Source organism: Pristiophorus japonicus, chromosome 8 (assembly GCF_044704955.1).
Source record: "Pristiophorus japonicus isolate sPriJap1 chromosome 8, sPriJap1.hap1, whole genome shotgun sequence".
Taxonomy (NCBI): Eukaryota; Metazoa; Chordata; class Chondrichthyes; family Pristiophoridae; genus Pristiophorus; species Pristiophorus japonicus.
Window position 1 is genome coordinate 210,234,927 of NC_091984.1, and position 16,942 is coordinate 210,251,868.

Below are 16,942 nucleotides of genomic sequence, written 5' to 3' on the forward strand. Positions count from 1 at the left end.
CTGAACCCGCCTCTGTGTGAGTTTCTCAGCTGTCAGATCTGCATTCGGATATCAGACCCGACAGCAAGTGGCGGACAGGTAATTAACATTATTAAAAGGTTCTTAAATGCTAGTTAAGAGGCTTAAAAGCAGGCACTTAGAATTTTGATAACCTTTTGACAGGTTTACCATCCCTTGGGTTTCACACCAGGTAAGTGGAGTCGGGTTCTCAGTGACTCTCTATTGCTTTGGCTAGTTCACAACTGTAGAAGTGGTATAAAAGCTACCATTTCACAGCTGTTCACTTTCCAATGTCAGAAGCTCAAGCCTTCAGGTTTTGGAAGAGACTTTTGAACTGTATGCACTTTGGATGTGTTTGCAGTGAACTCGCTATTCGCTGTCTCCTCCTTGGAGCAACCTCTCTCTCCATTGACACGGTGCTTCTGTCATTTCAACCTCACCTGCCATCTATTCCAGCAGCATCGGTGCCCTTGGAAAAAAATATCACCTTGGTCCTTAGAATCCCACCACGATCAGCCCCAACACCAACATTGCTAGCAACAACACCCAACCTTCTCCGCAATCACATACTGCACAGTACACAGGGCATCAGCACCCGACCACATTGCTGCCTGGGAGGCCAGTGATGGCCTCACATGGCCACATTTACTTCACTTCACCCTGTACACCCTGACTGCCACATGATGCGCCAGGTTGGCACCACCCCACACCAGCTCCATAAAGCATCCCTGCAATGCCCAACCCATTCCTTTCACATTCATCACCATTGTGGGGAGGAAGCTTTGTTAGAAAATGCCTCTTTACAGCTATTTCTGGTCACTTTAAATAATCAGGTTTGAGTGCAAACCAATATGGTGGATAATTGTGTTTAATCAGAGTTTAAGACGGAATATAACACATTCGTTATACAGTAAAAACATACAACCGTAACAATAGTTGAAATCGATTTGATCGGACAGGCGATTGACACATGTGAGCAATTCTGTTCTTCCTATCGTCTTGGGCTTCCTTCTCTCTCTCGCCCTTTCTCTCTCGCTCTTTCTCTCTCGCTCTTTCTTTTCTCTCTATTTTTCATCTGTTTGTGACTACAAGCTTCCAGGAGGTCACTTTAACCTATTTTTAGGGGTGGGCCTGAACCTGAATATTGACAAGATCTTTTGACCTATAGAGGTTCCCCTAAAAACTTCATATCCAATAAGACTTCTAGTTCTTTGTTTCGATTCTTGAAACAAAGTCGGTCCTAAAGATGTCAATTTTGGCCACATGTCATTGTTTATACCATTATCAGAAACACTTTTCTGTAGAATTCCTTTCATCTCTCTCTGTCTCTATTCCCCTCAGGTACAATCAATACAAAGCCTCGTCCTCTATCCATTCAACTATGAGGTCCAAACCAGAGCTTTGTCACCTCAACTTCTTTACGACGTAGTGAACTGCCTGCGTCTGCGTTAATTTCAAAAAACTTCCTTCGATTCTAAGCCTTTCCTATACAAATTGCCTTAAGATATATAAACAAACTGAAGCTTTTACTTGAGAACCACAGATAATTAGCATTTCTAAGCATTTCTCTCTCATTCTACGTAGACACCTCGTCTCCAGTCCAAAACAATGATTTAAACACAGTATTCGTATCAGTTTTATACATTTTTAGACTTCCTTAATTTCTAACAGCTTGTGTCTCACCATTTACTGCAACACTAAGCCACTTCCAAAGGTGTCCACGAATCTGTCCAAGAACACACAGTCCTGAAAATAAAGATTTCAATGTTTGACAAGACATTAATATTAACTATACATGAACATTGGCTAAAGGACCCAAGTGTCTACCCTTGTGTGTTGTTAGTTGGTATGATTGGACATGGACAAGGGTGAGTGTGAGGGGTAGCTAGTGAAACGGGGAACTGATTGTGCAGATAGACAGAGAGGGATGGGTAAGTTGGTGTGAGTAAGGATGTGCAGGGGTAGAGTAGGGAAGGCTGAGAGTGATGGGGATGTGATGAGTGCCACAGCAGGATGAGGTTGAATGTGGCTTTGCAGTAACTTTTCGTGATCTACTGAGATCATTGAAAGGTTTGCACCACTGCAGCCAGCTCCTCCTGACGACATCCCTGCTTGTGCCCTTGTGCAATGTGCAACCAGGCTGCGTTGATCTCCTGGCGAGGTATTTTTTGTCCATTGGAATGGAAGAGAATCTCCTTGCATTGCACTCCATAAGCATCTGGAGGGAGTCATGGGAGAGCCTGGGTGCAGCTGTGCACCTTTGTACAGTGTTTCAGTCCCGAACTTTATTTTGAAGGGTGGAAGATGCCTCTGCGTGAGTTCTTTTAACGTGGGGTGGCCGTTGCACACTGGCTACCACACGGGCTTGGCAGAGCAAGGTCTTGATCCAGTGGCAAGGGGGTCCAAGACGACTGGAGTCCAGGCTCTACTGTGTGGGCCTAGTTGCCCTATGGTGAGTTGTGAACCATAATTTCGATGCTGAGCAGCGCCTTTCGGTGAGCTGGTGAGAGATCCGAGGTGTGGAGAGTGAGGCTGAGAGATTTGAGGTCATGCTTCCCTCTTCCAGGTGTTAGCTCCTGGCCGTGGGCAGGCAATGGGATAGCCAGAGATCGTGGAAGGAGGAGAGGCTGTCGCCATCACACTCACCACGTTCTCAACGAGGCTCCGCAGCTGTGTGCGACTAGCGGCCGGAGGGGTGGAGGCCAAAACGTCACCGGGGGGAGGCCAGGATGCCGCCACGACCTAAAGAATAGATGGTGGGTGAAGAAAGCACAGGAGATCCAGCAGCTGGCCGACAACCATGACATGTGAGGATTCTTCAGCGCAGTCAAGACCACCTACGGCCCAAGCACCCAAGGCCCCACTCCACTGCTGGCCAAGAACGGAGAGGCACCCATTAAGGACACCAAGGCAGTCAGGGCCCGCTGGAAAGAGCACTTCGAAGATCTCCTTAGCCGAGACTCTGCCTTCGACACGAGTGTCCTCGACTCCATCCCGCAGCATGCTACCCACCACCATCTCAGCAAAACCCCAGCCCTGCACGAGGTAGAAAAGGCCATCCATCAGCTCAAGAACAAGGCATCAGGAGCAAATGGAATCTCCCTGAGTCACTAAAGAATGGCAGAGAAGCACTATTGGCACAAATGCGTGACCTCATCTCTCTTATCTGGAAGGAGGAGAGCATGCCAGGAGATCTGAGATTACGTAATTGTGACCATCTTCAAAAAAGGGGACAAGTCCGACTGCGGCAACTACAGAGGAATCTCCCTGCTGTCGGCCACAGGGCAAGTCATCGCAAAAATCCTCCTCAACTGTCTTCTCCCTGTGGCTGAAGAGCTCCTCCCAGAGTCACAATGCGGATTCCGTCCACTAAGGGGTACAATGGACATGACCTTCATTGTGCGACAACTACAAGAGAAATGCAGGGAATAGCACCAACATAGCCGCCTTTGACCTCACAAAGGCCTTTGACACTGTCAACCGTGAGGGACTATGGAGCGTCCTCCTCCGTTTCGACTGCCCCAAAAGTTTGTCACTATCCTCCGCTGCTCCACGATGACATGCAAGCCGTGATCCTGACCAACGGATCCACCACAGACCCAATCCACGACCGGACTGGGGTCAAGCAGGGCTGCATCATCGCATCAACGCTCTTCTCGATCTTCGTTGTAGCAATGCTCCATCTCACTATCAACAAGCTCCCCACTGGAGTGGAACTAAACTATAGAACCAAGGGGAACCTGTTCAACCTACGTCGCTGCCAGGCTACATCCAAGGTCATCCCATCCTCTGTTATCAAACCACAGTACGCGGATGGCACTTGCGTCTGTGCACACACAGATGCCAAAGTCCAAGCCATCGTCAACACCTTCACCGAGGTGTACGAAAGTATGGGCCTTAAGCTAAACATCTGAAAGACAAAGGTCCTCCACCAACCTGAGCCCGCTACACAGCACTGCCCCCTGGTCATCGAAATCTACGGCTCGGCCTTTGACAATGTGGACCATTTTCCATACCTCGAGAGCCTACTATCAGCAAGGCCAGACATCGATGACTAGGTCCAACACTGCCTCCGGTGTGCCAGCGCAGCCTTCGATCGCCTGAGGAAGACCAGGACCTCAAATCTGGCAATAAGCTTATGTCCTACAGGTCAGTAGTGATACCTGCCCCCCGCCCCCCCAGTCCCCACCCTCCTATATAGCTGAGACGTGGACTATATACAACAGACACCTCAAAGCGCTGGAGAAGTACCACCAGCGCTGCCTCCACAAGATCCTGCAAATCCACTGGGAGTCAGTGTCAGTGTCCTCGCCCAGGCCAACATCCCCAGCATTGAAGCGCTGACCACACTCGATCAGCTCCGTTGGGCAGGCCACATCGTCCATATGCCCGACACAAGACTCCCTAAGCATGTGCTCTACTCGGAACTCCTGCACGGCAAGTAAGCCCCAGGTGGGCAGAGGAAATGTTTCAAAGACACCCTCACACTTTATCAAGGAGGTTTTAACATCCCCACCAGCATCTGTGAATCCCTGGCCCAAGACCGCCCAAAGTGGAGGAAGAGCCATCCGGGAGGGCGCTGAGCAACTGGAGTCTCATCGCCGAGAGCATGAAGAAACCAAGAGCAGACAGCGGAAGAAGAGTGCGGCAAACTAGGCACTCCACCCACCCTTTCCTTCAACCACTGTCTGCCCCACCTATTACAGAGACTGTAATTCCCGCATTGGACTGTACAGCCACCTGAGAACTCCCTTTGAGTGGAAGCAAGTCTTCCTCAATTTTGAGGGACTGCCTATGATGATGTTTGTCAGTATTTGCAGTAGCTTAATGCTATAAAAGACTGGCAGATAGACCGTCCAAAAAATGTTAGGCATGGTCCCTTTAAGAAAACCGGCTGATGACGCATCATCAGATGATGTCATCAGACCTGCTTCCAGTTAATTGGCCAGGAAACCCACAGGGTGGGCTTAACAAGCCACGGAAGATTGAAAGGAGAAGGCGGGCTGTACTTCAGAGTGAGTTTCCCACGTTGCATCAATGTCGCCCGCATTAAACTCACCTCAGTTGGCAAAATCCCAGTCATCGTGTAGAAAGAGTAGAATCAAGGCTGCAAAATGTGAAGCTGGAGTGGGGATTCAAAAGTTTGGAATTAAAGAGCATTTGGAAGGGGCTACAAGGATGGAGGAGATTAGCGATACAGTGGATCTGTATCATTTACAAAAGGCTAAACAAAGTTAAATTGGATCAGAGGCCCTGGGAATGCTGGTCACAATAAACTTCAACTACTTTTAATATTGTAATTTATGAAGACTGTTGTAAGCATTTTTTATTGACTTAAAAGTATTTTACTTGAATTATTAAGCTCCAGTTATCTAGGAAATGTATATCTAACTGCAGGTCAGAAAAAAAACATTGAATTCAGGGAGGAATCTCCCTCAAAAAGGATTCACTGGCAAAGTAATGGCTCCATGTTAACTCACAGGATCAGGGAGAATGCACCAATGTCTTCACCTCTTCCCGCTTCAGTCACACTTAAGAGTTCTGTAGCTGCTCAACATTAGAGCTGAAAAAGTGATGAAAGCATTGAATTTCTTGCTCAACATGTTGTAATATTATCATTACTCTTCTGTAATCATTCGCAACAGCTTGGCATTAATCAAAGTTCTCATCACAATCAATACTGATATATAACAGAGCAAACTAGTTCATTACTAACACATCCTCCTGCAAACACGAGCAATTTGTCGATCAAAGAAATTCTCCAAGATTATATTAAATATTTCTTCAACACCACGGCTACCATTATAATGAGTCTTGTGCAGCATTTGTCAAGCTGTGTGCACTTGGCTGCAGCAGTATCATCTCTGGTACCAGGTGGTAATAGTTCAGTGTCATATTGTATTTTCTAGTATGTAGATGATACAGGCAATAGTATTAGGATCTTGAGGAACATCAACAGGAAAGGCAACCATCCTTCGATGGTTCAATGTAGTGGGATATAGTCGCAGTTTCTTAAGCTGGGAGGCTATCACAGGGAACCCGGATTCTAGGAGGGATTCCAGTAAACAGACAGACATTCCTAAGTTGTTTCTTCTTTCACTAACTGGCCTCCATTAGAATATTACAAGAAAATGTAGGTCTGTTTGTGCCAGTCTCATTCAGTCCAGACAGCCTACTTTGTTGTTCCAGCTCTTTCAATCTGTGGTAAACTGATCTGGTTTTCCAAGTACAAGGCAGGAATCAAACCTCCAGAAAAGGAATCTAAATGACTGGATAACTGGGGCAGACTAATGTACTGTAGGGTAAAATGCAAGTAAGAAAACTGAAGTCATTTTGACCAGATTTGTGTATTTTGTGTACAGGCTTTTTACAAATTTTATAAACCCCTATGTGTGAAACACCATTTTAATGACTTGTATAATCTTCAATTGTCTGGCAAATTAAGACGGTGTAATTTTAGTTGCCTAGTTTTAATACAGTCCTGTTCAATTCAGTGCATTTCAATCTGCTGTAGTTAATCTAAGGATATTTACTCATGGCAGCCTAGGGATTAAATGTCTAGTGTATTTCGAGGACAAAAATAAAATAAAGCTTCTACAGTTTAAAAATTAGAATTTGGTAACAGTTGTATGTAATGGATAATGGATACCTGTAAGTGAATTACAAGACAGTAATCCAATTTTAGGGTTCAATGACCTCCTGAACCATAAGAGCAGAGCTCAGTCAGTCTGTGTTAATCATCTGAAACCTGAGATTGGATTGCTGTCTTAAAATTGCATGTATCTGTTAGCAATTATAATATATATCAGATATATTGATTTTTCATTTAAAATTGTACTAACCATTGTGGTGGTCCTTTTCATCTATGTGGAGGTATCCAAATGTTAGCATTTGACAGTTATTTTTTATAACCTAGAACAGTAGGTTTTTTTTAAAAAGTCTGGAATCTGAAGACCTGTTTGGTCAAACAACAGAACCTGCAGTATTACATAGGAAAGTTTGCTGATCTAATATTAAACAACGATAATGAGTAATTGTGTCCTTATTTATTTCTTCTTGTGTAAACTAGGACTTTCTGATTGATTTTTTTGGTAATTAAATCTCTCGGGGTTTTTTTAAAGCATTAAGTAATTCTGTTATATTAAATCACCATAATTGTGCTACATTTAAGTTCAATGTGCATTTTTTACTGCAGGTACTGGTTGGAAGCGAGTTCTAGCCTGCCAGTATATCATTTATACTTTCTCGCTCTTCCGCCCAGAACTCCGGACATTTGTACAATTCTACATTAACATTCCTACAGGCATGTGCAGGGCTCCCCTCTCTGTTGTTAAATTTTTAATGTTTTAATAATTCAAATAGGGTATCTCTACGCTCTAAATATTTCAGTCAACTCTAGGTAAATTTATAAAGTGACCAAAAGATCCATATGACCTGCTCAACACTTCTGAAAGCAGATTTGATACTGTAGTAGGGTTATATTCCATGTGGTAAACCCAAGTAATGTGACTACCTGCTCCAGGATTTTCGCACCGCTTCACTTCAGAGCCAGGCTGGGCAGGTTCCAGATCATTGCTGCAAAGTGGAAACTGCTTCACAGTAGCGCTATAAGCGCACCCTTGCTGTCTTCTATAATATGTTATTGTTAAACTGAGTAAACTCCAACTTGTCCAAAAAATGTTTTCAGTCAATGCACTGGTCATTGGCCTTTGGTCTACCTGGTTAATTAAATGGCAAAAATACATTTTGGGAGTTGCTATGTCATGATTATATTTTTAGGGTTTTATAGATTAGGATCTGAATGAGCAAATGTAAATGGGGCTATAAAGTATTACACTATTTCTCATGCAGCCTGGTTTAAATGAGCAAAAAACAAATTTTATTTGTGTATGTATTTGGAGTAATCAACTCCCATCACTTAGCGGACCTGCAGTGATTGCATTACAATTCTTGATCCTTTCCTGTGACATCATCGGGCATCATCTGTTTGGACTGTCCAGTTGCCCATTGTCTGCTGTCATATCATCTACGAGCCAAAAAATCTGTAAAAATTGAACAAAGCAGCCCTCAAACTTCATAGTCAATTATAATTTTTAATTTAAACCACTTGATCATTCCTAGTTATTTTCTAATCCATTAAGTATTCTTGTATTGCGGACGTTTACAATTTCTTTGAGTATTGCAAATTTTTCCTGTGATCGCTGTTACTGTATGTACAAAAGTAAATCTGTTGCTTTAACCTAGATTAATGGCATTGAGATACAATTATTGTCACATAGAATGCAGAATAAATAGTGAGCAACACTTGTTTTGTGACTTTGGTATATAAATGTTTTTAATAGTAGAAAATTATTAATCATCATCATCATCATCATAGGCAGCCCCACAAAATCGAGGAAGGTTTGCTTCCACTCTAAAAGTGAGTTCTTAGGTGACTGAACAGTCCAATACGGGAATTACAGTCTCTGTCACAGGTGGGGCAGACAGTTGTTGAAGGAAAGGGTGAGTGGGACTGGTTTGCCACACGCTCCTTCCGCTGCCTGCGCTTGGTTTCTGCATGCTCTCGGTGATAAGGAAATTATTAAGCCTTGATGGTGATTGACCATGGAAGTAAGTATTAAACCTTGAATTATGCTAATAATAGTTGGAAACTTTTGTACATTAGAATATTTTGAAAGGTCGAACTTCTCCAAAAATATATGCCATGTATAATTATAATGGTGGGGAATGGCTCCAAAAATAATTGGATAGGAGTAAAATAACTTGTTCCTGGTATAAGCCTGACTGTTTCCCAGGGTTAGAAGAAAAACACTTGTCTTGAGTTAGCAATTCCTTCAGGAAACTAGCTAAAGGTTAATAAAAAAGACTATTTTGAAGGTAAGATGAGTGTTCCTCACAACATTGCCTACAATTATTTCTCTATTTTGAGGGATGTTGTATCATTTCTATGTTGCTGCTTGATTTCAGTTTTACTCTTAAGATTAAAGTCAACAAGGTTCTTAGTTAAGATTCCTCAAAGTGACTTAATACTTTATGCTGTAATAACCTTCACTAAGCTTGTAAAATAATAATTTGCAAATTGTCAACAGTTGGAAGTCATATGTTGTGCCTACATGTAGATTCTGAAAGCTTGACAAAGAACGACTAAAAAAAATGAAAGAGGGAAGCTAGATTATGAAAGTAAATTAGCACGAAATATAAAAACAGATAGTAAGAGTTTCTACAGGTACGTAAAAAGGAAAAAAGTGGCTAAAGTAAATGTTGGTCCCCGAGAGGATGAGACTGGGGAATTAATAATGGAGAACAGGAAAATGGCAGAGACGAACTAATATTTTGTATCGGTCTTCACGGTAGAAGACACTAAAAACATCCCAATAGTGGATAATCAAGGGGCTGTCGGGAGGAAGGAACTTAATACAATCGCTATCACTAATGAAATAGTACTCAGCAAAATAATGGGACTAAAGTCGGACAAGGCCCCTGGACCTGATGGCTTATATCCTAGGGTCTTAAAAGAAGTGGCTGCAGAGATAGTGGATGCATTGGTTGTAATCTACAAAAATTCCCTGGATTCTGGGGGGGTCCCAGCAGATTGGAAAACTGCAAATGTACTGCCCCTATTTTTAAAAAAAGGAGGCAGACAAAAAGCAGGAAACTATAAACCAGTTGGCCTAACATTTGTTGTTGGGAAAATGCTGGAGTCCATTATTAAGGAAGCAGTAGCGGGACATTTGGAAAAGCATAATTCAATCAAGCAGAGTCAGCATAGTTTTATGAAAGGGAAATCATGTTTGACAAATTTGCTGGAGTTCTTTGAGGATGTAACGAGCAGGGTGGATAAGGGGGAAACAGTGGATGTAGTGTATTTGGATTTCCAGAAGGCATTCGATAAGGTGCCACATAAAAGGTTACTGCACAAGATAAAAGTTCACGGGGTTGAGGGTAATATATTAGCATGGATAGAGGATTAGCTAACTAACAGAAAACAGAGAGTCGGAATAAATGGGTCATTTTCCGGTTGGCAAACAGTGACTAGTGGGGTGCCGCAGGGATCGGTGCTAGGTCCTCAACTATATACAATCTATATTAATGACTTGGATGAAGGGACCGAGTATAATGTAGCCAAGTTTGCTGATGATACAAAGATGGGTGGGAAAGCAAATTGTGAGGAGGACACACAAAATCTGCAAAGGGATATAGACAGGCTAAGTGAGTGGGCAAAAATTTGGCAATGTGAGGAAATGTAAGGTTATCCACTTTGGCAGTAAAAATAGAAAAGCAAGTTATAATTTAAATGGAGAAAAATTGCAAAGTGCTACAGTACAGAGACCTGGGGGTCCTTGTGCATGAAACACAAAAAGTTAGTATGCAGGTACAGCAAATAATCAGGAAGGCAAATGGCATGTTGGCCTTTATTGCAAGGGGGATAGGGTATAAAAACAGAAGTCCTGTAACAATTGTACAGGGCATTGGTGAGGCCACACTTAGAGTACTGCGTACAGTTTTGGTCTCCATATTTAAGGAAGGATATACTTGCATTGGAGGCTGTTCAGAGAAGGTTCACTAGGTTGATTCCGGAGATGAGGGTGTTGATTTATGAAGATAGGTTGAGCCTATACAGATTGGAGTTCAGAAGAATGAGCGGTGATCTTATCGAAACATAAAAGTTAATGAGGGGGCTCGACAAGGTGGATGTAGAGAGGATATTTCTACCCATAGGGGTAACTTAAACTAGGGGGCATAGTCACAGAATAAGGGGCTGCCCATTTAAACCTGAGATGAGGAGGAATTTCTTCTGAGAGTTGTAAATCTATGGCATTCTCTGCCCCAGAGAGCTGTGGAGGCTGGGTCATTGAATATATTTAAGGCGAAGATAGACAGATTTTTGAGCGATAAGGGTTATGGGGAGCGGACAGGGAAGTGGAGCTGAGTCCATGATCAGATCAGCCATGATCTTATTAAATGGCGGAGCAGGCTCGAGGGGCCAGGTGGCCTACTCCTGCTCCTTTTGCTTATGTTCTTATTGCCTGTAAAATAAGGATTTAGTTATGCCTTGGCTGGAAGTAATCATTGTGCTATGTAAGGGTTTTATTAAATTCAACAAATACATTCCAAGATTAATGGGGAGAACTCTGGAGAACCATAATTGCAGTGAAGCGGATATAGAAATTCTCCAATTACAAAGCATTTAATATTACAAATTAAGTGCTTTTATGTGAAGTGGACTTATGGGATTCTAAGGTTGATTTTATTCCTTTAAAGTCATTGAACAGATCTCTGATAGGTAAGAGCATCATAATAGCAGCTACAATTCCCATGCCATAATTTAGGATAGTTCAAGGCAAAATTACTTCTGAATAAATTAAGATGACAGTAGCTTTGTGTGGTCATTCTTGGCATAATTAGTCCTTACATAACTCTCAAGACAGAAAAATCCTCAAATTACAGATACCTTATCATGTTAAAGATCGTAGAACTAAACATGATGGACTGAGTAAATTTGATAAGGGCTGCTGAAAAATGTGCATCCAAACTTGTGGCTGTTTGAAGCTTGTTCAGATTAGAAGTAAATGCACATTTTTTTCTATACATCAGTATCAACAATAGACCTAGACCATTAAGTAAAATCATTGTTTGGAATGAAATACTCAGATATTCAAACTATAAAGGATTCAAAGTTGATGTACGCTGCATTTATTTTAGAATCTGATTTTGTGAGGACCAGACTTGCTTTTTCCAATAAAAACCTCGTCCAAATGTGCAGCATAATCCCTTTTAACTATTTAGCCACTGTGATGTGAAGTTACGAAGCATAGCTTACCCACTGGTGGTAATGAAGATACAAACTGCAAAATCAAAATACCATGTGAAAGTTTGCATTATAAGGAATGTAAAATGGTTAAGAATCTGTCGTCATGCAGGACCGTCAGGGTTCATAAATTAATAAGCTATTCAAGTTTTGTGAACTTTGACAGCTGATCCCTTAAAGTGTTAGACCTTGTAACATATGTCTAGAAATCAGTTATTCACCATGCAATGCATGCATTCTAAGGTGTAAAGACATTGTGTAATCATTTTTACAGATTCTGGCAGAAATGCGTTACGGAAACTGCCTTGAAAATTCTCTACAAGTCATTAATTTAATCTTTACGATTGCTTCCACTTGTTGTAAAAGACATTATAATAAAACATAGTTGTTGAGGCTATAAAATATTCAGCGATTTAAGCTGAACAAAATATTAAATCTTTTTCAGAAAGGGGAAGAGAAACTGAATGGAAAGCTGAAATAAAAACACAAATTGCTGGTCAGTTAGCATCTGGAAATGTTAAAACATCCAAAATATTAACTCATCTTTGTCCTTCAGATGCTGACTGAGCTGCTATGCATTTCCAGCATTTCTATTTTAATTTCTCCCTCCCCCAACCTGGTGAACATGCTTCCTATTCATTGACGCTGTTGCCTGATTTACCTTTAGTCTTATTATATCAACAAAAACACCAAAACAATGGTAGGTCAGTGGGGAAACAAACTTGCAGAGAGTATATTGGGGATGGTTTTCAAATCTGAAATATATTCTCGTTTGTTCTTAAGTGGTGGGATATGATGAAGTGAACATGTAGCCTGTTTTCATGCTGTGGGACTGCACTACAAAGCAGTAAGATATAGGTTCCCCACAAGTTTAATTTGCTATGTTGCCATATTATGGGCCCAAGTTTCGGGCCGCGCCTAGAACAGCGCAGCCCCGACCTGGACGCCCGTTTTTCCCGCCACAAAGTGCGCTTAAAAAATACTTAGCTATTTTCTGGCTCCTTGCAGGTCCTCTGGAGCTGGGCGCGGCGCAGCATGAGCTGTGGGGGGCGGAGCCAGGTCCCTGCGCTGAGAACAGTGCCGGGACCTCTGCACATGCGCGCTGCAGTGGGCGCGCATGTGCAGTAGCTCCAGGCGCCCAAAATTGTGTGGGAGGGGCCCGAAGCACGCAGCCTCTAGCCCTCACTGGGGCTGCGTGGATCAGGCTGCACCTCCCACGCCCAGCTCCTGCTTCTCACAAATCTCGCCCCCCCCCCCCCCCCCCCCCGGACCTGACCCGAACAGACTCCAACTCCCCCCGACCCACCCCCGGACCGGACCTGACCCGAACAGGGACCCCTCCCTGGCCCCCGGACCGACCGAACGCGCACCACCCCGCCTCCAGACCCGACCCGAACAGACTCCCAACCCCCCGCCTCCGGACCCCGAACAGACTCCCACTCCCCCCGACCCACCCCCGGACCAGACCTGACCCGAACAGGGACCCCTCCCTGGCCCCCGAACCCGCACCACCCCCCCCCCCCCCCCCGCCTCCGGACCCGACCCGAACAGACTCCCACTCTTTCTCCCCCCCCCGGACCCAACCCGACCCCCGGCCACCTACCTGTAAATCCGGTGCTGGGACCAAAGTCTCGGGCTGGGCCGGGCTTGGCCCTTTCAGCCTCCCTCCCTTTCCCCTCTCCCTCCCTTCCTCTCCCCTCTCCTCCTCCCTCACCCCTCTCCTCCTCCCTCACCCCTCTCCTCCTCCCTCACCCCTCTCCTCCTCCCTCACCCCTCTCCTCCTCCCTCACCCCTCTCCTCCTCCCTCACCCCTCTCCTCCTCCCTCACCCCTCTCCTCCTCCCTCACCCCTCTCCTCCTCCCTCACCCCTCTCCTCCTCCCTCACCCCTCTCCTCCTCCCTCCCCCCCACTTGCTGTCAGAAACACAGACACTGACAGACAGAGAGTGTGAGAGACACACAGACAGACAGAGAGATAGAGACACTGACAGATATACACTTGTGAGGGGGGGGGGGGGGGCGTGGCCGTCCCAGCACGCTGTTGGAGGGCTCCTGGTGCTGCAGTCGGTCGGTAAGTAGAAAGTGTTTTATTTATTGATTTTTTTTTAATTTATTTTTTATTAATTTTTTTGATTGATTTATTGATGTATTTATCATTTATTATTGATGATGGCTCTTTATTTGTAAAACTGAAGTGTTTAATGTTTGTAAACTTCCCTTTAAACCCCCCCCCCCATTCCCTACGCCTGATTTGTAACCTACACCTGATTTTCTAAGTGCAGGCAAGGTTTTTCTGAGCGTACAAAAATCTACACTTACTCCATTCTAAGTTAGTTTGGAGTATGTTTTCACTGCCTAAACTTTCAAAACAGGCGTAAGTGGCCGGACACGCCCCCTTTTGGGAAAAAAATCTGTTCCAAACTGAAACTGTTCCAACTGACTAGAACTGGAGCAAACTAAATGCCGAGAATTGCAATTTCTAAGATACTCCATTCTAAACCAGTTGCTCCAAAAAAACAGAAGCAACTCAGTCCGAAACTTGGCCCCTATATTACTATATATGCACGCGCACGCACACACAGGTATATCCTGTAAGGCACCCTGGTGCATGCTTAGGTCATTATTGCTGAACAGCTAATTAATGGAGAATTTTACTGGTTATAATTGTGTTGCTTTTGACTGGAAATTACCATGTGTGATCTGTTATAAATTGGCCAGTATTTTAAAACAAACTGGCTTATTAACTGTATACTATGAGTTTATATGTAAAATTGTAGGAAGCTAATGCTACATTTAAGTAGAATCCAATGTGCTGAAAAACTACTACACAAAGTTCAATGTATAACTGATGTGTAACAAGTTGGCTTTAATTCCGGTTTATGTTTGATCAAATCAGATACTAAAATGCATTGTACAAATCATGTGGATCAGCAAACATGTTTCTAAATTATGACAGATGAGTTTGAGTGTGGGGAGATGGCATTCAAAGTTGAAAATCAACAGCATTAGTCAGAATATTATGGAAAGGAGAGATTAGCTTATGTAAGCTTGTTCATAATTCAACTCTTTTCAATGGAATTAATACCATTTTTCTAATACATGTAACACTTTGATTTTTTTTAATAAACCTAGAATACAATAACACCAGTAAGTAAATAGTACAGGTACTGAGAAAGAGCTGTCTGGGAATTATTTATGTGAACTGTTGCCAGATAATATACAGCTGCGATAACATCTTGCACGTTACAGTTAAAATCAGCTGAACTAGCACTTTACACTGTTGCCATGACATCAAACAAATTGGACAGAGACTTGTTGTTTTTTGTTCTCCATTCCCTTTTTCATTTCAGATGAAGTCTTCAGTGGGGACTTGTTTAAAAGCTGGGACACTCGGTAAAGATTACTTGAAATTCTCAGTCCATGTTCGAATCTAGCATCTTAATTTCAGGATTGCCATACTGAATGGGCATTGATTACTCATTTATGCAAAGTTCGACACAATATAGCTTTACTGAACTCATGTATGTAATTATAGCAATGGTAATGAAGTGCTACTTACAGTACCTCTTAAATTGTATCACTGGCTTAGTGGGTAACACATCAGATGACAGGATACTGAGCTATACAGACCTGGATCCAAGGTCTGTTTTGTCAGCTGATCTTTGCCTGAACATCCATGGGGCACTACTGGTCTCTCTATCCCTGAGCTCGGGAAAGAGGTGAAATCAGCTAGATTACCACTTCACATCATTAGCCAATGATCCTCCTTAAAAAGTTAGAGATTGTGGACTGTGGGCAAGAGCGGGATCAGGCTCAGTGGCAGTTGCCCAATCCCCACCTCCGCCCTCCCCCCCCCCCCCCCCCAAATGTATCATGTGAAAAATAACTGCTTTCACGAGTTACTAAAAGGGTTCTGATGGCCATGATACTGCACCTCATTACCTGCAGAAAAGATGGGGCAAAAGGAAGAGGAAGGCTAACTAGTTTTTAGCGATTATGTGGCAGTCATTAACAAGCAACAGTCAGTAATAACGATCAGCAATGTTATGAACAACAGTAGGTAAGTTGGAGATGCACCACAAAGAAATTGATCATTCAAAATAATCTGCACAACATTTCTCTCCTATCTGCCAAGTCAGGAATCTGATCCATTTGCCACCTGTATGTACCTTGGCAGATACAGTCTACTCCTGTCAATTTGAAGTTGCATGATTCTGCATAAATTGAATTATGCTTTACAAAAAGACTACATGCTGTTTGCTACAGCTAATTAATTTGATTACTGGATAATTTGAATTATTTAGCACTAAAAAGTAATATGATTTAATGGGTGTAGACTGTATTGTTCCTGTAATCGAACTGTTGGTGGGGGGGGGGGGGGGGGGAGTGGGGTTATGGAGTTTCTCAGACAAGAGCTCAGCTCATTTGCTATGGGAATGGGTGTCATTGCCTACAAGTACCTCACTGCTCTGCAACGAGCAAAATGTGGAAAACCAAAATGAGGGGACATAACCTTAAAATTAGAGCTAGGCCAGTTAGGAATAACATCAGGAAGCATTTTTCTCAGAGTAGTGGAAATCTGGAGCACTCTTTCCCCCAAAAGATGGTAGATGTTGGGTCATTTGAAATTTTCAAGACTGAGATCAATACATTTTTATTGCGCAAGAGGATCAAGGGATATGGAGAAAAATGGAGTTGAGGTACAGATCAGCCATGATCCAATTGAATGTGCAACCGACTCGAGAGGCATAATTGCCTACTCCTGTTTCTATGGGCCCAAGTTTCGAGCCGCGCCTAGAACGGCGCAGTCCCGACCTGGACGCCCGTTTTTCACGCCACAAAGTGCGCCTAAAAAAACCCTCCAGATTCTCCACCTTCCTGCAGGTCCTCTGGCCCTCGGCGCAGCGCAGCGCAAGCAGTAGGGGGCGGAGCCAGGTCCCTGTGCTGAAAACAGTGCCGGGACCTCTGCACATGCGTGCTACAGTGGGCGCGCATGTTCAGTAGCTCCAGGCACCCAAAACTGTGTGGGAAGGGGCCTGAAGCACGCAGCCCCTAGCCCTGGCCGAATGGCCTCACTGAGGCTGCGTGGATAAGGCTCCTCCCACGGCCAGCTCCTGCTTCCTCCCGACCCGAC

General features: G+C 43.6%; 1 protein-coding gene across 3 annotated transcripts in view; it reads left to right on the forward strand.

The window, feature by feature from the left end:
- Positions 1-16,942, forward strand: part of LOC139268297 (uncharacterized) — a 176,307-nt gene that overhangs the window by 139,562 nt on the left and 19,803 nt on the right. The window lies entirely within an intron of this gene.